Source organism: Narcine bancroftii, chromosome 2 (genome assembly GCF_036971445.1).
Source record: "Narcine bancroftii isolate sNarBan1 chromosome 2, sNarBan1.hap1, whole genome shotgun sequence".
NCBI lineage: Eukaryota > Metazoa > Chordata > Chondrichthyes > Torpediniformes > Narcinidae > Narcine > Narcine bancroftii.
In genome coordinates this window covers 101,193,757-101,219,277 of record NC_091470.1, presented here as the reverse complement: position 1 = coordinate 101,219,277, position 25,521 = coordinate 101,193,757, and the positions used below count along the sequence as shown (strand labels likewise).

General features: G+C 43.0%; 1 protein-coding gene across 1 annotated transcript in view; it reads right to left on the bottom strand.

Annotated features, from left to right (window-relative positions):
• Positions 1-22,135, bottom strand: part of hk2 (hexokinase 2) — a 115,004-nt gene extending 92,869 nt beyond the window's left edge. The window contains exon 1 of the mRNA XM_069917728.1: positions 22,115-22,135. The gene's annotated coding sequence lies outside the window, so the exon portion shown is untranslated. The remainder of the gene's footprint in view (positions 1-22,114) is intronic.
• Between the last annotated feature and the right edge of the window lie 3,386 nt (positions 22,136-25,521).

Here is a 25,521-nt window from a genome sequence, read left to right as displayed (position 1 = left end):
ATGCTAAAGTACCCAGCGGTACTTAAAATAGTTATTCCAGGGCAGCAAAACAGACTATTCTTGGATCCGGAGGAAGCACGAAAATTTGCAGAACAACTACAAAACTAACAGAGAGATGAAGACATGTAACGAGAACAAAAATGATCACAAACTATATATATATATAAATATAAATATATATATATAAAATATATATATATATAAAAATAGAGTATAAGTAAGAACTAAGAAGCGAAAAAAAGGGAAGAAAGGAAGTAAGGAGGGAATTAAGAGAGTGTCCTCTGTTATATATGAAAATTAAAATCTTTTCTGGGGGGGCTCGGTGGGGAAGAATTATGGTCACTGCGAAATCAGTTGACGCTTGCGAGTGATTTCGCAAATCCAAATGGAGAGGGGAGATGTGGTTGCCCGACAGGGGACAAAGGGCAACTCAGGAAGGGGAGGGGATAGTGGGGTTAAAGGAATTTTAGATAGCAGAATAATGGAAATATTTTATGTTATACAAATGTTGTCTTATAATGTGTTCAAAAAAAGAAAGCAGAAATGGATAAGAAGGAAAGGTGATGATGAGAAACGGAAAGCAAAGATAAACTAAGTATGAAATGGCCATGTTGAACTATATGACTTTAAATATTAATGGAATACATAACCAAATCAAAAGGAAGAAACTGTTAAATTTACTGAAAAAAAGAAAAAATTGATATAGCTTTCGTGCAAGAAACACATTTAACTGAAGGGGAGCACAAGAAATTAAAGAGAGATTGGATAGGACATGTTATAGCAGCATCATTTAATTCAAAAGCCAGAAGAGTAGCTATATTAATCAGTAAAAATGTACCAATTAAAATATAAGAGGAAATAATAGATCCAGCAGGGAGATATGTAATGATAAAATGTCAGATATATTCGGAGTTTTGGAATTTACTCAATGTATATTCACCTAATGAAGAAGATCAAAAATTTATGCAAGATATCTTTTTGAAGATAGCAGACACGCAAGGGAACATACTAATAGGAGGGGATTTCAATCTTAATTTGGATTCAAACATGGATGAAACTGGAAAAAAAATGAATAGAAAGAACAAAGTAACCAAATTTATAATTAAATCGATGCAAGAAATGCAACTTTGGGATATATGGAGGAAACAACACCCAAACGAAAAGGAATATTCATATTATTCGGACAGACATAAAACATACTCAAGAATAGACCTATTCCTGTTATCAGCTCACATGCAAGAGAGAGTTAGGAAAACGGAATATAAAGCTAGACTATTATCGGACCACTCACCCCTTTTATTGACAATAGAGTGAGAGGACATCCCACCAAGAATGTATAGATGGAGATTAAACTCCATGCTACTTTTAGAGAATTAGAGAATTAGAGAATTCATTGAACGACAAATTAAAATGTACTTTGAAATAAATACAGAATCAGTGAAAGATAAGTTTATACTATGGGACGCAATGAAAGCGTTCATCAGAGGGCAAATAATAAGTTATGTAACTAAGATGAAGAAGGACTACAACCAGGAAACAGAACAGTTGGAAAGGGAAATAACAAATATAGAAAAAGAATTAGCAATGAAGGAAGACACAACTAAAAGAAGAGAATTGACAGATAAAAAAATAAAATATGAAACACTATAAACATATAAGGTGGAGAAGAACATAATGAAGACAAAACAGAAATATTATGAACTAGGAGAAAAAACACACAAAATTCTAGCATGGCAGCTTAAGACAGAACAAACTAAGAGAATGGTATTGGCATTAAGGAAAAGAGACAAGCAAATAACATATAATCCAACAGAGATTAATGAAAACTTCAGAAAATTCTACGAACAACTATATCACACTGAAAACGAAGGGAAAGAAGATAAAATAGATGAATTTTTAACTAAAATTGAACTACTGAAATTACAAACAGAAGAACAAAATAAATTAACAAAACTATTTGAAATAGAAGAAATACAGGAGATAATAAAAAAAACTACCGAACAATAAAACACCAGGAGAGGATGGATTCCCAATAGAATTCTATAAAACATTTAAAGATTTATTAATTCCTCCCCTTCTGGAAGTAATCAACCAGATTGATAAAACACAAAGCTTACCAGAGTCATGTAAAACAGCAATAATTACAGTAATACCAAAGACAGGGAAAGATCCACTTACACCACCGTCATATAGACCAATATCTTTACTTAACACAGATTATAAGATAATAGCTAAACTATTAGCAAACAGATTAGCCGACTATGTACCAAAAATAGTAAATATAGACCAAACTGGATTTATTAAAAAAAGACGCACAACAGACAATATCTGTAAATTTATTAACTTAATTCATGCAGTAGAAGGAAATAAAACTCCAACAGTAGCGGTTGCTTTAGACGCAGAGAAAGCCTTTGACAGAGTAGAATGGAATTATTTATTCAAAGTACAACAAAAATTCAGCTTACCAGAGAAATATATTAATTGGATTAAAGCATTATATAAGGGGCCATTGGCGAAAGTGACAGTAAATGGATATATATCAAAATAATTTAACTTAAGCAGATCAACAAGGCAGGGATGCCCACTATCTCCTTTAATGTTCGCATTAGCCATAGAACCACTAGCAGAACTGATAAGAACAGAAAATAAAATAAAAGAGATAAAAATAAAAGATAAGGAATATAAAATCAGACTATTTGCAGATGAAGTTATAATATACTTAGCAGAACCAGAAATATCAATAAAAGAATTACATAGGAAATTGAAGGAATATGGAGAAGTGTCGGGGTACGAGATTAACGCAAATAAAAGTGAAGCAATGCCAATGAATAATGCGGATTTCTCAAAATTTAAGAAAGAATCACCATTCAGATGGCAAACGCAAGCAATGCGATATCTAGGTATACAAATAAATAAAAACCTCAGCCATCTATATAAACTCAATTATTATCCACTAATGAAAAAAATTACAAGACGACTTAGAGCATTGGAAAGATTTACCACTAACACTGATAGGAAGGATAAACTGTATTAAAATGAACATTTTCCCAAGGATACAATACCTATTTCAGACATTACCAATATGTTTAACAGAGAAATTTTTCAAGGATTTAAAGAAAATAAAAAGGAAATTTTTATGGAAAGGGGGGAAACCGAGGATAGCACTAGATAAATTAACAGAATGGTATAAACAAGGAGGCTTACAACTACCAAACTTTTAAAATTATTATAGAGCCGCACAATTAAGATACCTATCAGATTTTTATCAAACAAGGGAAAAGCCAGATTGGACTAGATTAGAACTAGATAAAATAGGGGAGAAGATACCTGAACATATATTATATAAATGGGATGAAAAATTGGTACAAGGTAGGAATTCTCCGGTATTGCATCATCTGCTCAACATTTGGAAGAAGATTCATGTAGAAAGGAATAAAACAAATTACCAACTACCAAAACTAATACTGATGCAAAATCAGCTAATCCCTTTTACAATAGATAACCTTTCCTTTAGAGAATGGGAGAAAAAAGGGATCAAAAGAATACAAAATTGTTTTTCGGGAAATAAACTATCATCCTTTGAACAATTGAAGGATAAATATAATATAACTTACGATACAATGTTGGCATACTACCAACTGAAATCCTACTTGAAGGACAAATTGGGAAACAGTCTGAGGTTACCAGAAGGAAGTAATTTTGAATATGTGATTACAGACACAATGATAATCAAAAAATTTATAACAAACATGCATATTAAACTACAACAAAGGAGAACAAGGAAACAAATGGTAAAACCAAACAAAAATGGGAACAAGATCTAAGCATAAAGATAAAGAATGAAACATGGGAGAAGCTATCTCCAGAACTATGAGAAATACAATAAACACGAGGTTACGTATGATACAATATAACTGGATACACAGGCTATACATTACACCTCAAAAGTTAAATAAATGGGACCCAACAGTATCAGACACATGTTTTCGCTGTAAAAAGGAAACGGGAACAACAGTTCATGCAATTTGGACATGTGAGAAAGTGAAAAAATTTTGGGAAGATCTAAACCAGATACTAAATAAAATCACAAAAAGCAATATACCAAAAAACCCAGAGATCTTCCTCCTAAGTAGTATAAAAAACAAAGAATTTGGACTTGATTTGGATGGAGCACAAAAAATATTTGTTATGATAGCCCTAGCTGTAGCAAAAAAATGTATTATGTCAACCTGGAAATTAGAAGATAACTTGAGAATACAACAATGGTATATAGAAATGAATAAATGTATTCCATTAGAAAAAATAACATATAATTTAAGAAATAACATTACAATATTTGAACAAATATGGGAGCCATACATGAAACACAATAGAGAAAACCTACCGTGGACATCTACCACCTAAAATGACAAAAGGAGAAGATAATGAAAAGAACTGACTCAGTGGAATTTCTTGTTTATTTTTAGTGACAACATTGTTTAACGGGTTTAATGTATCTTATATTCTGAACTTTAAATAAATGAGAGGGGAGATGAGGGAGGGAGGGAGGGGAGGAGGGAAGGGGGGGAGAAAACGACACTGTATATATTTAAGAAGGAAAATATATATATCTTGATCAATATGGTTTATAGTGTGAAAAATAAAAAATTTTTAAAAAAAGAAACAAAATGCGCTTGTGGAGGAAAATGGATGGTCCACCTTTCAGATCGAGGCCTTTCATCAAAAATAAAACATTTCCAGAGGAAATTTATCATTTTCAGGTTTAATGAAGGGAGTTCCACCCTCCTCTACTCATCCCATATGTCTCTTCCAATCACACGTGCCACTATTTAGCCTTCTAGTGATCCACTTGATCACACATGTCAAACTCTGGCCCGCGGGCCATATAATTATATTTGGCCCGCAAGATCATTTCAAAAATGTATTAGAGGTGGCCAGCTGTCCGCCGCGGCAGTATAGCGCATGCACAGCTAATACTACAAATCCCAGAATGCATTGGCGTCAGCCCACTAATCGCCCCCACCTCCTCTATTTACGTTGCAGGGTCTCACCGTGGACTCTGTTTTTGGGACCTGGCCAGTGTCAGGGGAAGCCAAGGCTGCTTTCCAGCGCCCGGAACCGGAGGCCTCGGGCCTGACCTCGCCAGGACCGTTGCCCACTCCCCCTCCCTGCTGCAGGCCGACCCACGACTCACGCTGACGGGGCCGCTGATCCACCGAGATGCTGCCCTGCAGCGAGAGCCGATGCCCCCGCACTGTCGTTGTCCAACCTGATCACCCGCAAACCCCGCCCTCCCGCACACAGGCCTGAGTAAGTATTATGAACTTTAATCTCAGGATAAAACGATCTTCCAATAGTTTCATGTCACAGTGATAAATATATTCCTGGTTAAAAATGGTCCTGCCCCTGGATACAAGCTCATTAGGCATAAAACTTGAAAAGTGTGTAAATCAAAGGACATCTGTACCAATGGAAGAAGGACATGGCAAATAACCCTGCTAGAGTTCATGCCCACAGTCAGTCACCCATTTGATTGTTTCAGGAATCATGTTATTCTCCCACATTCTCAATAGCCCTCAGATTTTACTATTCGACAGCACACTAGCAACATTTGACAAATCCTCTATAGAGAAATATTATTTATTGAATATTTTATTTCTCATTTGTTAATGCTTCTGGAAAGAGTTTATCCAAAACTATTATTAAACATTTATTTTAATAAGAAAAAGTTTAACATTACATATGTTGAAAGAAGAGAAAACATGCAGATGTTGTTGAAAATTTTCAATAAATATTTAGTTCGGCCCTCGACTTAGTCCAAGTTTTTAATTTTGGCCCTCCGTGAATTTGAGTTTGACACCCCTGCACTAGATCTTCAGGAACTGCATTCCAGATTCAAACCACCCTGCTAGATTTCCTCAAGGCCCTAAACTGTATAACCCTCTAGTTTTAGACAGCTCTGCACCCTGTCAGCCCCATCCTCCTCCAGTCACTCTCCTCGAAACTGTAAGACTCCCCGCACTTTGGCTAGTTTTTTTCTTGCACTATGGTAACTGGAAATATTTATTATTTATCTGTGGCGGCACACCACTAGGCAGGCGAACCGGCCCCTCTTGTAATCCATGCGGTGGGGCAGCCAGCCAAAATGGTGCTATTGGGGGTTTCCCTTCTTCTCAGCACAGGGCTCAGAAGCCTGCGCTGGGGGCCCATGTGATGCCCAGGTGATGTCAGCGCCCCCCAGCACGGTTCTCAGCCAGGTCCGGGCTGGGAGTATAAGTCCAGCCCAGCAGCCTGCAATAAATCAGTTCTGCTCAGTGAGCTCAACCCGCCTGGTTGTGTGTTCTTTCAGTAGCAGTGTAGCTGCCCCTACAATTGGTGACCCCGACTGGTTCAAACGTCTTTGAACCCATCATGAGTGAACCTGGAATCAGTGCTATAACCGTCAAGCTGCGTGAATTCTGGGTTCAGGAGCCGGAGACCTGGTACGGCCATGCGGAAGCTCAGTTTAACCTCCGCCAGATTTCATCCGATATGACCAAATTCTACCATGTGGTCACTGCCCTGGACCAGGCCACCGCCAATCATGTGCTGCACCTCGTTCAGCACTCACCCACCGAAGACAAATACAAGACCATCAAGCGAGTGCTCACTGGATCCCTAGGACTATCCAGTCACCAGCATGCGGCTCGGATGCTGCACTTCGACGTCCTGGGGGACAGGTCCCCGATGGAGCTGATGAACGAGATGTTCGTGCTCATGGGAGATCACACCAACTGCCCACTCTTCAAGGACATTTTCCTTGACTATCTGCCCGAGGACATCAGGCCGTTACTGGCCCAATAGAGCTTTACCGACCCGAGGAAGGTCGCTCAGAAGGCCCAAGAGCTATGGCTTGATTGATTCCCACTGCAGTAGAACATCCAGCCCCTGCAGGGGCCACCAAGATCATAACCAGGGGCATGGCATCCGCTCCAGGCCTCTGCTTCTACCACCAGTGCTGGGGAGCCAAGGCTCAGAAGTGTCGTCAGCCCTGCTCATTCCAGGGAAACGAGCAGGCCAGCCGCTGTTAATGGCTGCGGTGGCTGGCCAAGGACACAGCCTCCTCTACCTGCGGGACTCAGTCAGCGGCCGGTGGTTCCTCGAAGACACTGGGGCCCAGATCAGTGTCATCCCGGCCATCAAGGCCAGGAACGGACCTCAAGGTCCTCCCTCCGTGCGGCAACGCAACAGAGATCCGGACGTATGGAGACAAGACAGTCCACTTCCAGATCAGCTGACGAAAGTTCTCATGGAGGTTCACTGTCTCGTCCCTTCCGACCGCCATTCTGGGAACCGACTTCCTCCGCGCCCATAGGCTTCTGGTGGACATTCGGGGACATTCTGGTGGACGCCCGTACTTTTCAGGCCATTCACCTTGACGCCTCCCGCACAGAGCAGCCACAGATGGCCATGATCAGCATGCCCAGAGATGAGTTCCAATGAATCCTGGATGAGTTTCCAGCCATCCCCAAGCCACAGTTCTCCACTGCCTCACCGCGCCATGGGGTGTTCCACCACATCCCCCCACCCAGGACCCACCGGTCCATGCCAAGGCATGCTCCATGTGGCGAAGGAGGAGTTTTCGCATCTGTTGGAGCTGGGGATCATTTGGCAGTCCAACAGCCCATGGGCCTCGCCGTTCGACCTGGTCCCAAAAGCTTCCAGTGGCTGGCATCCCTGTGGAGACTACTGACGGCTCAAAGAGGCGACAGTTCCTGACCGTAACCCCATCCCTCACATCCAGGACTTTACGGCCAACCTACATGATGCGAGGGTTTTCTCCAAGGTTGACCTGGTGCGCGAGTATCATCAAATCCCGGTGCACCCTGAGGACATACCCAAGATGGCCATCATCATCTACTTCAGATTATTTGAATTCCTTCACATGCCATTCGGGCTCAAGAACGCCACTCAGACTTTCCAGCGCTTCATGGACTCAGTGAGCAGGGACCTGGATTTTGTCTTCATTAACTTATACGACATCCTCATTGCCAGCAGGGATCAGGCGCAACACAAGGCCCACCTGCGCACCCTCTTCTCCCGGATGGCCGACTTCGGCCTCACCATCAACCCGGCCAAGTGCCAGTTTGGGAAAGAGTCCATGCAGTTCCTGGGCCATACCATCATGGCCGAGGGAACCACACCCGCTGATACGAAGGTCGCCGCTATCAAGGAGTTCCCACGTCCAGACAATCTCAAGGGGCTGCAGGAGTTCACGGGTAAGGTGAACTTCTACAACTGATTCATCCCAGGAGCTGCGCACATCATGCAGCCGCTATTTGCCCTCATTGCAGCCAAGCACAAATCACTCAACTGGACCCCAGAGGCCTGCAGGGCATTCGAGGCCACCAAGGACGCCCTCGGGAAGGCTACCATGCTTACCAACCTACATATGGTGCTCTCCATCGATGCCTCTGCCACAGCCGTCAGCGCTGTCCTGAAGCAGCAGGTAAATGGACAATGGAAGCCGCTGGCATTCTTCAGCCAGCTTCTCTGCCCACCAGAGCACAAGTATAGTGCCTTTGACCGTGAGTTACTGGGCATGTACCTGACAGTGTGGCATTTCCACTATTTCTTGGAGGGGAGGACTTTTACCATCTTCACTGACCACAAACCCCTCACCCAGGCACTCGCGATGGTGAAGGACCCCTGGTCGGCCTGCCAGCAGTGTCACCTCTCCTTCGTGTCAGAGTGTACCACCGACATTCGGCACAAGGTGGGGAAGGACAACGTGGTCGCCGATGCCCTCTCACGACTGGCCATCTGCACGCTGACACCCGGCCTTGACTTCGACCAGCTCGCCTGGGACCAGAAGTCCAACGAGGAGACGCGAGTCTTCAGGACTGCCATCATGGGCCTGCGGTTCCGAGACCTGCCGACTCTGAGCGGCGGAAGCACCGTCCTGTGCGATGTCTCCATGGGCACCCTGCAGCCAGTGGTTCCCCAGCAGTGGCGCAGGCAAGTCTTCCATCACATCCACGACCTTTCGCACTCGTCCATAAGATCCATGGTCCGAATGGTGGCAGAGCGGTTCGTTTGGCATGGGCTGCAGAAGCAGATTGTAGGCTGGGCCAGAACATGCACCCATTGCCAAATGTCCAAGGTCCTCAGGCACACCAGGGTGCCCGTGCAAGAGTTCAAGCACATCCGGGAACGGTTCAGCCACATTCACATGGACATATTTGGGCCCTTACCCGTTTCCTGGGGCAATCGTTATCTGTTCACGGTGGTGGACCGCACCACTCGTTGGCCTGAGGTGATCCCGATGCCAGATGCCTCCACAGACTCCTGCTCCCGAGTGCTGTTGCACAGTTGGGTCATCCGGTTCGGCATTCGAATCACCTCACCAGTGATTGGGGTGCCCAGTTCACCTCTGTGCTCTGGGCACAGCTCACCAACAGGTTGGGGATCGAGCTACACTGCACCATGGCCTATCACCCGCAGGCCAATGGGCTGGTCGAGCGTCTGCACCACCACCTTAATTCGGCACTTATGGCCCACCTCACCGGTCCTGACTGGGTGGACGAACTGCCTTGGGTGCTCCTAGGCATCCACTCCATGCCCAAGGAGGATCTGCAGGCGTATTCAGGTGAGCTGGTCTATGGCGCACCGCTGGCTCTTCCTGGTGAGTTCATCAACGCACCTCACAACCCCCAGCGGTCGCCACACGAGCTGCTTCCCCACCTCTGGGCCCGCTTGGACTCCTTCGTACCCCCACCACTGCCCAGACACGGCACACGACCATCTCACGTCCCCAGCAAGCTGCTTTCCGCAGAGTACATCTTTATTCAGTGGGGCCCGCCCACGGCGCCTCTACAGAGACCTTACGAGGGGCCATACAAGGTGTCCAGCGTTCAGGGTCTACGTTCACGCTGGACATCTGCGGCAGGCGGGAACTGTTTATGTGGACAGGCTGAAGCCAGCGCACCTTCACCCCACTGAACCAGTGATTGTGGCCCCACCCAAGAAGCAAGGCCGCCAAGCTAGAAAGGACATTGGCGCCGGTTCTGGGGGGGGGGGCTGTTTTGCAGCACACCACTAGGTAGGCGAACCGACCCCGCTTGTAATCCACGGAGCAGGGCAGCAGGCCAAAATGGCGCCGTCGGGGGGTCTTCCCTTCTTCTCAGCACAGGGCTCAGAAGCCTGCACTGGGGGACCACGTGACGCCTGGGTGACGTTAGCGCCCCCCAGCGCAGTTCTCAGCCAGGTCCAGGTTGGGAGTATAAGTCCAGTCCAGCAGCCCGCAATAAATCAGTTCTGCTCACTGAGCTCAACCAGTCTGGTTGTGTGTTCTTTCAGTAGCAGTGTAGCTGCTGCTACATATCCATCTTTTGTATTTATTATCTTTCATTTTAATTGAATATATACTACTGCAGTTGTTTGGTGCATAGGATGTTGCCTGGAAATCAGGGATTGAGTTATAGGGAACGGTTACATAGGTTAGGATTTTATTCACTAGAGCGTAGAAGAATAAGGGGAGATTTGATAGAGGCATATAGAGTAAATTTTCGACTGAGGGTGGGTGAGATACAAACCAGAGGACACAGGTTAAGGGTGAAAGGGGAAGTATTTAGGGGGAACTTCTTCTCACAGAGAATGGTGGGCATGTGGAACAAGCTGCCAGCTGAGGTGGTGAATGCGGACTCAATTTTAACATTTAGGAAGAATTTAGACAGATGGGAGGGATATGGAGGGCTTTGGACTGGATGCGGGTCAGTGGGGCTAGCTAGGCATAAAAATAGTGCAGCACAGTCTAGAAGGGTGAAAGGTTCCTTGGCTCGATGTACAAATGGCAGTAAACTCATCGTAATAATTATCATTAGTATTGCCTTGGATGCTTTTTAGCCCTTCATACATTAAAAAAACACTAATGTTGGACCTTTGAAATAAAAGCTCAAAATATTGGGGGAAATCAACAGGTAAGGCAGTATATATGGAGAGAAAGCATCTTAGGTCAAATGGTCTGCATGCATGACATTGAGCTAGTCACTGTCATTCCCTAGCCTCTCTGACTTTGCCTTCTCCACTGTTCCAATTATGTTAAACAGGAGGATCATCTTGTTGCACACTTCAGGCCCCAATACTGAATTTAGCAGTTCCATAAAACCATTTGTTTGGGTTGTCATTAGGAGCCTGTACCATGTTTACTTTCTCTGCCCAGCAGAGAAAGCAACAGTGTTAAATGGGCAGTTTTATTCTCCACCATATCATTGATATACCTTCTGTTCAATCCATCCTTCCCTACCAACTTATTGCATTCAGTTCTGGTCACTTCATTACAGGAAGATGTGGAAGCTATGGAGAGGGTGCAGTGGAGATTTATCAAGATGTTGCCTGGAATGGAAAATAAATCTCATGAGGTAAGGTTAGCAGACCTGGGACTTTGCTCTTTGGAGTGCAGAAGGATGAGAGCAGACATAATAGAGCTCAAGATTCTGAAAAGCATAGGCAAGGTGCCTTTTTCCAAGTGCAGGAATAGCAAACACCAGGAGGAAAGTTTAGTGGAGATGTCAGGGGTAAGTTTTTTTTTGAACAAAGAGTTGTGGGTGCCTGGAATGCATTGCCAGGAGTGGTGGTGGAGGCTGGAACAATAGGGACATTTAAAAGACTTTTAGATAGGCACATAGGTGAAAGGAAAATAGATGGTTACGGGGTAAGAACGATTTAGTACTTTTTTTGGTAGGAAAATATAGGTCAGTGCAACATCTGTGCTGCAATCTTCTATGTTCTCTTCTCTCTCCCTTTTCCAGATCTAACCACAGCTCATTGACATAAAATGTTACTCCATGGAGGCCAAATATCCCAAGTTCAAGTTTCAAGCTAAGTTACCATGTCATCTAGGTTTGTTTTGCTTGCTTATCCAGTAAGTCTATCCAGAATAAAACACAAGACAGAGATAGGGTAACAGTGAGAGACCTGCTGGAACGGAGTAAGGTCATCTTTAGAATATTGCATTACATTTTATTAGTGTACAGTTTGTTCAGAACTCTGGTGGCAGCAGGAAAGAAAGATCCCTTGAATGTGAGGGGTGGGGTGATTCACAGTCTTGAATCTTCCTCCAGGTGGGATGAGAATTCCTGAGAATTTTCTAATTGAATTTCCCTTCAAATATTCCAGTATCCTGGAAGGTTAGGAAAAGATATCAGCAGTTATTCTCAGGACACCAGTTATGTTGCAATGATTATAGATTTCTCCGGATTCTGCCAGCCCTCTCCCTGTCCTCCCCCATCTTCTTTCCTTCAGCTCTTCACCCACTTCCCTCTCCATTCACAGAGCCATCTACCCCCCCCCCCTCCCCTACGTTTGCTGGTGTGGTCTCCCTCCCTTATCACCTTCTGTCTCTCTCCCCTGCCCCATCCCACCCCCAACTTGATGAAGGGCTCAACCCCGAAACGTTGGTTATGTCTCTACCTTTTTTTGCTATATGAAGTACAATGTTTGACGTGCTGAGTTTCTCCAGCACTGTTTTCAAATTATTTCATCACCTGTTGCTTGGGAGTGGAAATAATATACTGATGACGTTTATACTGATGACGTTTCCGACCTCTCGGAAATGTAACCAGTTCTGGTCTCTATCCTTAGACATGTCAAAGGCGGGAAGAATCCACTAGATCTTGACCAGTTTCACCGACTTGGAAATAGTATGACTCATGCGTTTCTGAGAAAATTCGTTATTATACCTCATGTGGCACTTTGGTTTTTACAGTCAAAGAGAAAGCAAAATACTTCTGCTCTTTTGGAGAATCTGTAAACAGGAGCGTAGGCTCAAAACTATTTCGTGATTATGTGGAGTTCCAAGGCTTTTCAAAATTGCGCCATGCAGCAGACAGGAGTGGCTGCGAAAAGGAGTTTCTGGATAAATAGCCCATTTCGTCATTATATTCTGCACGGGGGGGGGGATTTAAATAGAAATGAGACTTTCGGGGGTTTAAACGGACAGCACGCTGATTGCCGGATGGTCAATACTCAAGAGGCGATTGGTGGCGAGGTATCTTGAAGCCCTGGACTTCGCACCTCCTGAAATAAGAGTCCTACAAGGGTCCAGCCTCGGCTCGGAGACCTCTTTTCCTGTCGTCAGATTCTCCCGGCCGCCTCCTCCGCGGAACATTCTCCCGTAGAGTCACTCCACCCTCCCCTGCAGCGCTCTCTGCAGAGACTCGGCGGAGGCAGAAACGTGGGGTGGGGGTGATATCACTTTCAACAATCCACAAGACGGGCTGGAGGCCAAGTCGTCCTTGATCAGGGAGAGTCTGGACTTCTCCAATAAAGGATCAAACCAAAACCTGTTTAAAGGTCTTCCCTTTTTGCCACCTGATATAAGAATTGCTTTCCTTTTGTCCCCTCAATATAATTTATATCATACCTTTTCCTACCCTAAAATATCCTCCAAATAATGTTAATTGCCATTTTTAAAACATCCTAAATTTTACCTCTCCCCATAGGAAGCTTTAATTAGTTTGCTAGGATGACAGAGACAGTTCACATTACAAGAGGTGAATAAAATGCCACTAAAATACTGAATCTGACTCAAATGACCACAGTAACACCATTTGTCTGGGTTGATACAGTATTCTTTCTGTGCAGGGTTCACAAATGGAAAAGCAACATTTGAACCACTGAGGACAAGCGCTGAGCTCTACTTCTAAAGAGAAATAAAACACGGAAGTCTGCAGTCATCGTGATTGAAGTAAAAACACGATGCTGGAGAAACTCAGCGAACTTCATCTAGCAAAGATACATAACCAACGTTTTGGGGTGTGAGCAAAATATAGGCAGGCGCCCGAATAACATGGGGGGGAAGGAGGGGGGGAAGGAGGGGGGGAAGGAGGGGGGGAAGGAGGGGGGGAAGGAGGGGGGGAAGGAGGGGGGGAAGGAGGGGGGGAAGGAGGGGGGGAAGGAGGGGGGGAAGGAGGGGGGGAAGGAGGGGGGGAAGGAGGGGGGGTCGGATAAGGAACACACGCCACTCCCTGTTAACACCTAATATCCCACCTGGGCCCTCTCCAAACCGATGCCATTAACATTGACCGCTGGTTTCTGCAAGATCACTCCCTCTCTTTGCTGTTCCTCTTGCCCATTTCCTCTAGCTCTTCGCCTTCCCTTTCTATTCAGAGCCACATCTCCCCTTGCCCTGTTTGTTGGTGTGCCCTCCCTCCCTTACCCCCCCCCCCCCCCCCCCCGCCTATGGGACTGTGCTCCTCCCCCACCGTTTTGTTCAGACGCCTGCCCTTTTTTCATACTGCAAGCCCAAAACGTTGGTTATGATTCTTTATCTAGAGAGTACACTGTTTTGATTCTGCTGAGTTTCTCCAGCGTTGTGTTTTTACTCTCAAGAGAAATGTTGGGTATCTTCAAAGCAACAACTTGATTCCTCAAAACATCCAAGTCAACTTGTCTTTGTGAGCACAGAATCCATTGAAACGGCCTCTTTCTGCTCTAACAAATAGAATAAAAATCAATGAAGTGGAAAAGTAAGAGATGAGTCTGACTCCATTTTAACTTAGCAAAATTCCCTGGATTCTGCACAAGATCGGAATGCATTTCATAATAAATGGTGGCCCATTTAAGATAGAGATGAGGAGGGGTTTTCTTCTTTCAGGAACTTGTGATGTTTTTGCTTGAGAGAGACCCAGGGAGGTGGAGTGATTCCAGATAACAGATTTATTGTCAGAGTACCTACATAACATCACAGTACCCTGAGATTGTTTTTCCTGTGGGCAAGGCAGAATTATCAATTATTGATCGTGCAAATAAAACTGTACACAATGTATACATTTAAATAAAGAAATGTAAACAAACTGACTATACAGAGAGGAAAAAAATTAATAAGTGCAAAAGCAAGAGCCCTTAATGAGTCCATTGTGGAGGATTCTGATGGTGGTGGGTAGCAGCTGTTCCGAACCTGGAGGTGCGAGTCTTGTTGCACCTATACCTCTTTCCTGAGAGAGAAAAAATGGGAAACTATAGTCCAGTTAGCCTGACGTCGGTAGTGGGGAAAATGCTAGAGTCAATTATTAAAGATACAATTGCAGCACATTTGGAAAATAGTGATATCATCGGACAGAGTCAGCATGGCTTTATGAACAGAAAATCATGTCTGAAGAACCTATCAGAATTTTTTGAGGATGTAACTAGTAGAGTGGATAAGGGAGAACCAGTGGATGTGATACATCTGGACTTTCAGAACACAGATTAGTGTACAAACCTAAAGCACAGGGTATAGGAGGTATGGTATTGAGGTGGATAGAGAAAGGTTGTCAGAAAGGAAGCAAAGAGTAGGAATAAATGGGTTCTTTTCAGAATGGCGGTATCACAAGGCTCAGTGCTGGGACCAGTTATTTACAATATATATCAATGACTTAGATGAGGGAATAGAAAGTAGCATCTCCAACTTTGCAGATGACACGAAGCTGGGTGGCAGGGTTAAGATGCTAAGAGGATGCAGGGTGACTTGGACAAGTTAGGAGAGTGGCAGATACCATATAATGTGGTTATCTACTTTGGAGGCAAGAACAAGAGAGAAGATTATTACGTAAATGGTGTCCAATTAGGAAAAGGAGAGATGCAATGAGACCTGAGTGTCACTGTGCACCAGTCATTGAAAGTAGCCATGCAGGTACAGCAGGCAGTGAAGAAAGCGAATGGTATGTTGGTATTCATTGCAAGAGGATTCAAGTACAGGAGCAGAGAGGTTCTACTGCAGCTGTACAAGGCCTTGGTGAGACCATACCTAGAGTATTGTGTACAGTTTTGTTCTCCTTATCTAAGGAAAAGCAGCCTTGCCATAGAGGGAGTGCAAAGAAGGTTCACTAGACTTGCATATGAAGAAAGGCTGGATCGACTAGGCTTATACACTGGAATTTAGAAGATGGGGGATAGAAACATATAAAATTCTTAAGGGAATGGACAGACTAGATGCAGGGTTGTTCCTGATGTTGGGGAAAACCAGAACCAGTGGTCACAAATAAGGATAAGGGCGAAATCTTTTAGGGCTGCGAATCTGTGGAATTCTTTGCCACAGGAAGAAGTTGAAGCCAGTTCCTTATCTATATTTAAGGGAGAGTTAGATTTTGCCCTTGTGGCTAAGGGGATCAGGGAGTATGGGGAGGAGGCAGATACTGGGTACTGAGTAGATGATCAGCCATGATCAAAATGAATGGTCTACTCCTGCACCTATTTTCTATGTAGCAGCAAGAACAGAGCATGTTCTGGGTGGTGTGGATCCTTGATGGTTGCTGCTGCTCTCCGACAGCAGTTTTCCCTGTTGATGTTCTTGATGGTGATGAGGGTCTCCACTACCTTTTGGAGGGCTTTACGCTCAGGGGTATTGGTATTCCCATACAAAACGTGTTGATTTATTGGCAGCTGCAAGTTACCCCCAGTGTGTGGACGTGTGGTAGAATCTGAGAAGTTAGACAGAATGCAGGGAGAATTTTTTAACTGTTGTTAATGTGGGATTAGAATACATTGTTGGTTGATGGTCAGTATGGACCTGATGGGCTGAATAGTCTGTTTCCACACAGTATTCTCTAAGATTTGTTTGGAAAATGTAAATGTAATTGAACCAATCTTAAGGAAACAATCCATTAGATAAAGCAGATAGGCACTGAATTTGGCCCTCAGTTTGTTTTGAGTGTTGTTACCAATAATACTAGATTAGTTCAGTAAGTGGAAGTACCGTGCTGGTTCAAGGCCCACTTTATCAGCATATTATCTTCCCCAATGTTCCACAGCAATACTGACTGACAGACTACACCACTGCTACCTGTTGTGTTATGTTATGTTAAACCAAGGCACAGTTCTTCAGTAAAAGAACAGAAAGTTCTGCTTATTGTTGAACATCCATTGTTTTAAAAAATAATGAAATATTTCAGCCAGCACTTGAAGAGCAGGAACTAGACATACTTTTGAACAGCAATCACTGTTTTATAGACAATCGGTAGCAGCAAATCAAATGAATGATGATATTTTTGAACTATCCAAAGCTGCTCTTGGTGTGTTTAATCTTCTGAACCTTGAGCATTTTTCTTTTTCAGACCCCAGTCAATCACAATCAATATCCATAATTTGCTTGTGGGGCCAGATGGAATATTGCCATGTTTGCACATGACGCTAAACTAAATGGGAATGCGAATAGTAATGAAAATGATAAGTTATCAATAGAATTGAAAGAGGGCAGATATTTTCTAGGATGTTGCCAGGACTTCAGGAACTGAGTTACAGGGGAAAGGTTAAACAGGTTAGGAATGAGGGGAGATGTGATAGAGGTATTTAAAATTATGAGGGGTATAGATAGAGTAAATGCAAGTAGGCTTTTTCCACTGAGGTTAGGTGAGATACAAACGAGACACGAGTTAAGGTGAAAGGGGAAATTTAGGGGGAACTTCTTCACACAGAGAGCTGCTTGAGTGTGGAATGAGCTGCCAGCCGAAGTGGTGAATGTGGTCTCAGTTTTTAATCATTTAAGAAAAATTGGGATAGGTTCATGGATGGGAGTGGTATGGAGAGCTATGACTGGTTGTAGGTCAGTGAAACTAGGCAGACTAATAGTTTGGCACAGACTCGAAGGCCCTGTTTTCTGTGAGGTACTGTTCGATAAGAGTCTTCAAGGAATTAAACAAAACTGAGTGTCAACTTTCATAGATAAAAACAAAATGATGAGCTATTTTAGAAGTGAGTCAACCTTGGTGTCTTTGCATCAAAAGTTGAGATGTAATGCAATAGACAATTAGGAAGGCGACTGATATCCTGGCCTTATTGGAGACAATTTGAGTACAAGAATAATATTCCCTCAGTACAATTGTTCAGGATAATTGCAGTCTTGAAGACAACCAACATGGAATATTGTGGATTCATTATCTAAAATAAAAAGATACATTTTCTGTGGAAGGAGATGACAATAGTAGCTGGTCTCATTAGCAACAATGAAGAGTCACTCTCCAGTTGGAAAATCTCATGATATGGTGCGAAAATAACAACCTTAGTACCAATGTGGACAAGACGAAAGAGATGATTGTGGACTTCAGGACCTGGAATGACCATCCTCCACTACACATCAAAAGCTCAATAATGAAGAGTGCACTAAGTTCCTTGGAGTCCACTCAACGAGTGACCTATCATAGACACACAACATCTCCTCACTTGTCAGGAAGGCGGAATAGCGACTGCACTTCCTGAGAAGACTGAAGCGGGCAAGGCTACCGGCCCCCATCATCCAACCTTCTACAGGAGCTCTATTAAGAGCATCCTGGCTGGCTGCAACACAAGTTGCTGCAGAGAACTGGATTGGAGGTCAATGAACAGGATAATCAGAGTGGCAGAGAGGATCACTAGGGTCAAACTTTAACCCCCCCCACCCTGCATTATGTATTGTTTGACTGAATGTGTGGTTAGTGTATCTGCATGTTTTGCACCAAGGATCAGTTGAGTTGGGTTGTAATTGTGCGATCGGATGATAATAAATGAGAATCACAGGAAAAAAAAGGTTAGATCTCTATTCTTTAAAGTTGAAGAGATTGAGAGGTGATCTCAGTCATAACAAAATTGAGACAAAGAGAAACCTTCACTTAGGATCTGTGGATTCTCCATGCCTGAGGGCTCTGCTCAGTCTTTGCCTGGGTTCAATAAATCTCTTAATATTAACCCTTAATATTGAATCAAGAAAAACAGTGTTTGTGATGGATGGTGATGATGGTAAATGGACCCGGCTTTTCTTCTGTTCCATGTGAACAAGCAAGCAGGCTTCCAGAGACGGCAATAACGCGGCTTTTCAATGTAAAAACGGCTACTGAAAGGCACAGAAGACTTGAATGGTCAAAAGGTCAACCCCTGCGCCTGATTCTTATGTTCCACACAGTGATACAATAATAATGCGTCATTATATTTCAATGAACAGTAGCTCACTGAGGACATCTGGTGCCACACTATGAAATATTTTCATGAGCACCCAGCTCTCCAAAATTCAAGAACTGCACTTAGGTAGTAATAGAAGGAAAGAAAGAATCATCTCTCATTCAGGACATTACGACAAAATGCTTTACACTTTACAGTGATCAGAGTAAAATTTAGATTTCTAGTTTAAGTTATAATATTTACAAATTTAAAATAATTTTGTACAATCCCAAATTACATTTTCAAATGTGGACAAGGCATACAAAGGCACAAGGTATGAATTGGTTAAGTGGAAGTAAATAAGCAAGGACTAAAAATTAAATAATTAATATACAGTTTACAAGTAACGTGCACCTTTTTAAGGGCCCCAGCTGTAGATATCAAGATAAACAGTATTGCATGACTAAAATAACCAATAAACCTAAGTGCTGGGAAAATATCGGAAAGAAAAAGAAAAATGCACGAGTAGCAAGCAAAAAAAACTGTACAAACTTTCACGATATATACAAGCAAAAGATTAATGTGTGTTCTTTAGTGAACGAGACAGGAAAAATTATATTGGGAATAAGGACGTGATACAGAAATAAAACTTTTTTTTTAAACTAGTTTCACAAAAGACACCTTCCAGAAGCAGCAGAGAATGCAAAAGTGAACAAGGTGCTCAAAGAAATTTGCATTAGTAACAGAGAAACAAACAGGACTCAAAAGTGGATTAATGAGCAGATGAAGCAAACTGGCCTATATTTTCTCATTCTCTTCACCTACTGGGTACCGGGTACTTTTGTTTTCCCCAGTACCTGTATACTTTCTGTATTTGGGTTTTTGTTTTGTTCAAATATTTTGGAAAGTAAAATCATCTGACAAGCAGAAATCTTAAGTGATAGGAAGCGCTGTGCTTTCACACACAGCAAAAATATTCCTCTATGGTACAGTATTATTTCCAAACCTTAAAACCATTTTTTTAAAATCAAAACAATTAATGGGACTATGATAGTCAAGTTAAATGCACAATTCACATTGTTGCTTTCAGTCATGCATTAAAGATCTAAAATAATCTTTTATGGGTTTTTTTTAAATCAAAAGCCAATTTCTTTTTAGCACTGATTGGCACAACCAAATGCTGCACATTTGAAATAAAAGCAGTCCATGTCAGGCGACACACAAGGGAACGAGCACAGAGCCGGAGGAGATCGATGAGATCAAAAATGAGTACTTCGAACAGAGACTATGGAGAAGGACAACTTAGCTTGCAAATTCAGAAAGGGGCAGTGAGAGCAGCAGCAATCAAGGATCCACACTACCCAGTATATGCTCTGTTCTCACAGCTGCCATCAGGAAAGAGGTATAGGTGCCACAAGACTCGCACCATCAGGTTCAAGAACATTTGCTACCCCTCCACCATCAGCCTCAATCAAAGACTCATTTTAAATTTAGACATACAGTAGGCCCTTTTGGCGCACAAGCCCGTGCTGCCCAATTACACCGAATTAACCAACAACCCCGGTACATTTTGAATCGTGGGAGGAAACCCTCGTAGACACGGGGAGAATGTACAACTCCTCACAGGCAGTGCTGTATTTAAACCCAGATCACTGGCACTGTAACAGCATTGTACTAACCACTATGCTATGTCACTCTTTAAGGACTAATTTTTCAAATTATTTATTACTGAATATTTATTTTTTTTCTCTATTTCCCAGTTTGTTTACATTTCTCTCTTTTGTATATGTATCTTTCTTTTTGTGTAGAGTTAACAATTACTGATAAGTGTGAAGTTACCAAAGCAGTACCGGTAAGTAGAAATTCTGCCTAACCAACAGGGGAAAAAAGAATCTCAGAGCTGTATGTGATGTCATGCCTGTCCTCTGACAATGAAATTGAATTTCAAGAACACAATTCTTTTAATAGCCGTTACGAGCCCAAAGGACCCATAAACCCAGCAGCAATAGATATTCACCAAGACAAATGGTTACTTAAACAAAAGTTGCTTTTAATTATCTTTAAACATGAGAACAGAATCACACTTTAACTTATCACTACTGACTTACCTAACCCTCTTCTAATTCAAAGCGCACATGTATGTAAAGTGTGTGTGTAAGTTCAGAAAAGTTATTTGATTCACAGTCCAGTCTCACTTCTCACTCCTCCAAGTTCACTGTTTGCAGGCAATTCTTATACTGTGCACAGAATTTAACATTTATAAAGTTCATCAGGCTTTGGTGCTTAAAAGGTAAAAGTTCTTGTCGGTTTTCAGAGAGAGATTTGTTGTACGCTGGACACCCACAATTGATTCCTTTTCAATCAGCCACTTCAGTGTCTTGTTGACAAAACTTGCCCCTTCAGGGTTCTCCAGATGATAACCTCTTTCTTTCAGGTCACCACAAAGTTCCTTTTTGTTTCTCTTAAACCAAGTGAAACATTAGTCAGCCAGTCCTCTCCTCTTGCATGAACGACAAGGGCCTTGACCAGGCTGAACAAAGCATTTACAACCCGTCTTCCAAATGGGGTTTTCCACAAGCTTGCCACCTTGTCCTGTTCCAGTCCCAGCTGCTGTTACCGGCTGTAACACTGTAGAACTGATCTCTCTCTGAGAGAAAGCCTGTTTGACTCTCTCTGCTTGCCAAACCACATGATCCTCTTAGAACAACTCCAGACTGTCTGCGGCTCCTACAAGCTTTCATCTGTTGCCCTTTTGTAAGCAACAATCCATCAGTGAAGTCTCTTGAGCACTCTCCAAAGCTCTTGCAATGTCGAGCATTAGCAGAGCTCCAGAATTTCAAATAAGATCGGTTTGTATGTGACCTCCTCTCACAAACCTTTCCCAATTTATCTCCCAAAAACATATCTATATACTCTGTCACGCAGAGCCAGTGGACAGATAAATACCCCCCTCCCTTGCCCCAGTTGGGGTCAGAAGTATTTTTTTAAAACAATGCACATTTGGAAAGAAGAATAAAAGAAATTGGGGAGAGACATCAATCGTCTGGCATGGATTCTGAAGCAGTGATCAGCTGCAATGTGAGCCAACGTCGGCGGGCAAGCGGCCTGGAGAGGGATGCAGGCCCGCTGGGTGCTGGGCCCAACGCTGCCAAAACACTCGGGCAGCTTCTACCTCACAAGGCCGCCTTCCTTGGGAACACATCAGAAAGAAACAACGCACGCGTGTGAATTCTCAATGAACACTCACTGCAACCTTTCTCGTCCATCTGAGGCGTTCCGCCGAGCTCCCCCCTCCCTCGCTGCGCATGCGGACGGGAGCCGGCTCCCCGCTGCGCATGCGGACGGGAGCCGGCGCTCCTCGCCCCCATTGCATTCTGGGAGTCAGAGTCCCCCACCTCATCCGAGCGCATGCGAGGAGGAGTCTTTCCAACTACAAGCGCTACAACCCCGTGCGCTCTTCAATCAGCGCACCTGTGCCAAGGAGGCGAGCCCTTGGAAAGGATTGACTGCAGGGCTCTCTCCCTTAATAAAACAAGTCAATTTACATAAAACAAGATTCAGGTGTGCGAGGGAGTGAGTTGGGGGATGGAGAGAGGGGACGATGTAAAGTATTGTTGCTTTGAAGTTGCTTACAAGAAGTTGCAGGGCTGTGGCTTAATCCATCAGGTGGAGGCAGTAGAAGATGCTTCATGTCAGTTGCTTACAGTGCCAGAGGCAGAAAGGATGAATGATGTCCTGAGTGAAACTTTCGGGCCATTGCCCCTTTTGGCTCCTGTCAGGAAATTCAAGAGACAACCTTCTGGCCAGTACGTTAGCAAAGAGGTTCATGGGTTTGGCAAGAGACAGGCAGCTAATGCAAGAGAGCGCCACAGGGTGAGAGGGCTTTTTTTATCAATCATTTAGTTTAATGTACATTCACTGAATAAAACCTTTAAGTTTTGATTTTTTTATTTCCCCTGAATGATTCCTGGTTTTTGTAACCTGTTGGAAAATAATAATTTGATGGTTCGATTGATTATTGAACACAGGGAAAATATTCTGTTAGTTTCTGTAACATGTAGGATGTTCGTGCTACTTTTATTATGGATTTAAAGCATTCCAGTTTTTGGCATATTAATAATTTGTATCAAAGTTCTGAAATGCCTTGATGCAGCAGTTTAATATTACAATTGGAGTACATGGAAAATTGTTTAGGAGTTATTGCAAATTAATTTAGCTGCAATGGGGAAGTTGTTTCAGATTTTGTGGGTGGTTCTGGATCTCGTGAACAGGGTTTGTGGTTTTTTTAAAAACTAAGAGCTTTTGAAAATAATTTCATTTGTGAAGTGTGTGTGAGTATTTAAATTGGGGTGGAGTTTTTCTAGTAAATGTTAATGGAAATTTCAAGAATTTGTCTTTTTGAATGGCTATTTAACCATATAACCATTTACAGCACGGAAACAGGCATGTCGGCCCTTCAAGTCCGTACCGGTTCACTTGAACAACTCCACTAGCTCCTCCACAAACTCCTGAGGAAGTAGAGGCTTTCTTCATGATGCCATTGGTGTGTTGGTTCCAGGAAATCTAGGAGGATCATGTGGTTTTGCAAGCAGAGAGAGTCAAACAGGCTTTCTCTCAGAGAGAGAGACAGAGATCAGTTCTGCAGTTTTACAGTCAGTAGCTAGCATGATTCCATATATTCTATGGTCCAGATTTATTTAGTTAAATTTTAAGTCTTCTGTTGATAAGATGGGAATGGAACTTCCATTCAAGTCCACAACTCAGTCCTGATAAACTAGTCACCAAATATTAAATGCTTAGGTCTGTTAATTATCTTGTGCATTTTAAACACACCCGAATTATTTCTGGGTTAATATACACCCAGACAAAAGGAATATAATTGTCCACATTTGTAGTACTGAAATTGGTTTTTTTTTTCAAGTGTCTTAGAAATAAGATCCTTGAGAGATTAAAGTTCTGTATTCACTAAATATTGTTGGAGTACATGAAGACCACTGCAGTAAGCAATCATCACATAGTGTTGGATGAATGAAATTGTTTCAGAAGAATCAAAATTTTATTGTTTTGAACATGTCATGAAATTCGTTGTTTGGCGGCAGCATCAGTGCAAATACATTAATTAATTTTTTTTTTAATGTAGTGCAAAAAAGAGAACGTGAAGTGGTATCTGTGGTTCATTGTTCATTCTGAAATTTGATGGTGAAAGGGTAGAAGCTGTTTTTGTACCATTGTGTATTCATCCACAGGCTCCTGTGCCTCTTCCCTGTTGGTAGCAGTGTGAAGAGGGCGTGGCCTGGGTGATGGAGGTCCTTGAGGACAGAGGCTGCTTTCTTAAGACACCGCACCGCCTCTTGTAGATCTCCTTGATGGAGTGAAGACTGATGCTTGTGATGGTGTTGGCTGAGTTCACAACTCTCTGTAGTCTTTTCCTGTCCTGTGCATTGGCATCTCCATACCAGACAGTGCAATCAGTCAGAACGCGCTCTGTGGTACACCTGTTTAAATTTGTAAGAGTCTTTGATCCCACATCAAATCCCCTCAAACACCTGCTGGTGAACCTTCATTGTTATTGTATGGATGTGGAGGCTCCAGACTAGATCTTTAGAGTTGTTGACACCCAGGAATTTGAAGTTCTTTACCCTTTCTACTGTTGATGCCTTGATGAGAACTGGTTGGTTTTCTCCTCATTTCCCCTTCCTTAAATCCACGATCATTCCTTAGTTTTGCTGATGTTGAGTGTAATGTTGTTGTTGTGACACCACTCAACTCGCTGATCTGTCTCCCTTCTCTACGTTTCCTCATTGCCATCTGTGATTCTGCTGACGATCATGGAATTGTCGGAAAATTTGTTGATGGCATTTGAATTGTGCTATTTGAATTGTATTTTGTTCTTGAATATAATAGTGAAACCCCACACTCCAAAGTAAAGGCAATGATGGGCAGCCAGCTTAGTGTAGCAGTTAACACCATGCTGTTACAGTGCCAGCACCCCAGATTTGAATCTGGCGTTGTCCAGAAGGAGTTTGTACATTCTCTGGGTGCACCAGTTTCCTTCAAAAACATACGGGTGTTGTAGGTTAATTGGGAGGTATGGGCTTGTGGGTCAGAAGGGCCAGTTACAGGGCTGCATATCTAAAAACCAAATTAAAAATATTGCTGATAGAAATGTTGAGTGTAGCACAATTGTTCAACTAGGATATTCCCTCTATCTCCAAAGAGTACAAGGGCAGCAAGTACATGACATCATCACATCTGCATCTTTCCTTCCAACTTATACACATTTCAAATTTGAGGATCTAAAATCCTGGAACACCCTTCCCCAGCACTACCCTCTACTCCCTTTTGCCATGCTTCAAGATGGTGGCTCTCCACCACATTCTCGAGGGTAATTAGAAAAGGGACTAAATGCTGACATTAACCAGACCCCAGAAAATAATTCATAAAAAAAAATTTTTATCTTCAGATACAGACCATAAATGGCGGCTTCTCAAAGCTCAGGAGTATCGTGCCTTTGATTTCTAAAGACCGAAAACCAAGCAAAGTTCATGTGCTCAGGGCTGCGTCGGAATATATTCGCCTGCTTCATGTTGTTTTGCAGGAATCCGGAGGTACTGAAGTAAGGATTATTTGTGTCTTTCTAGAGTTATGGCATTG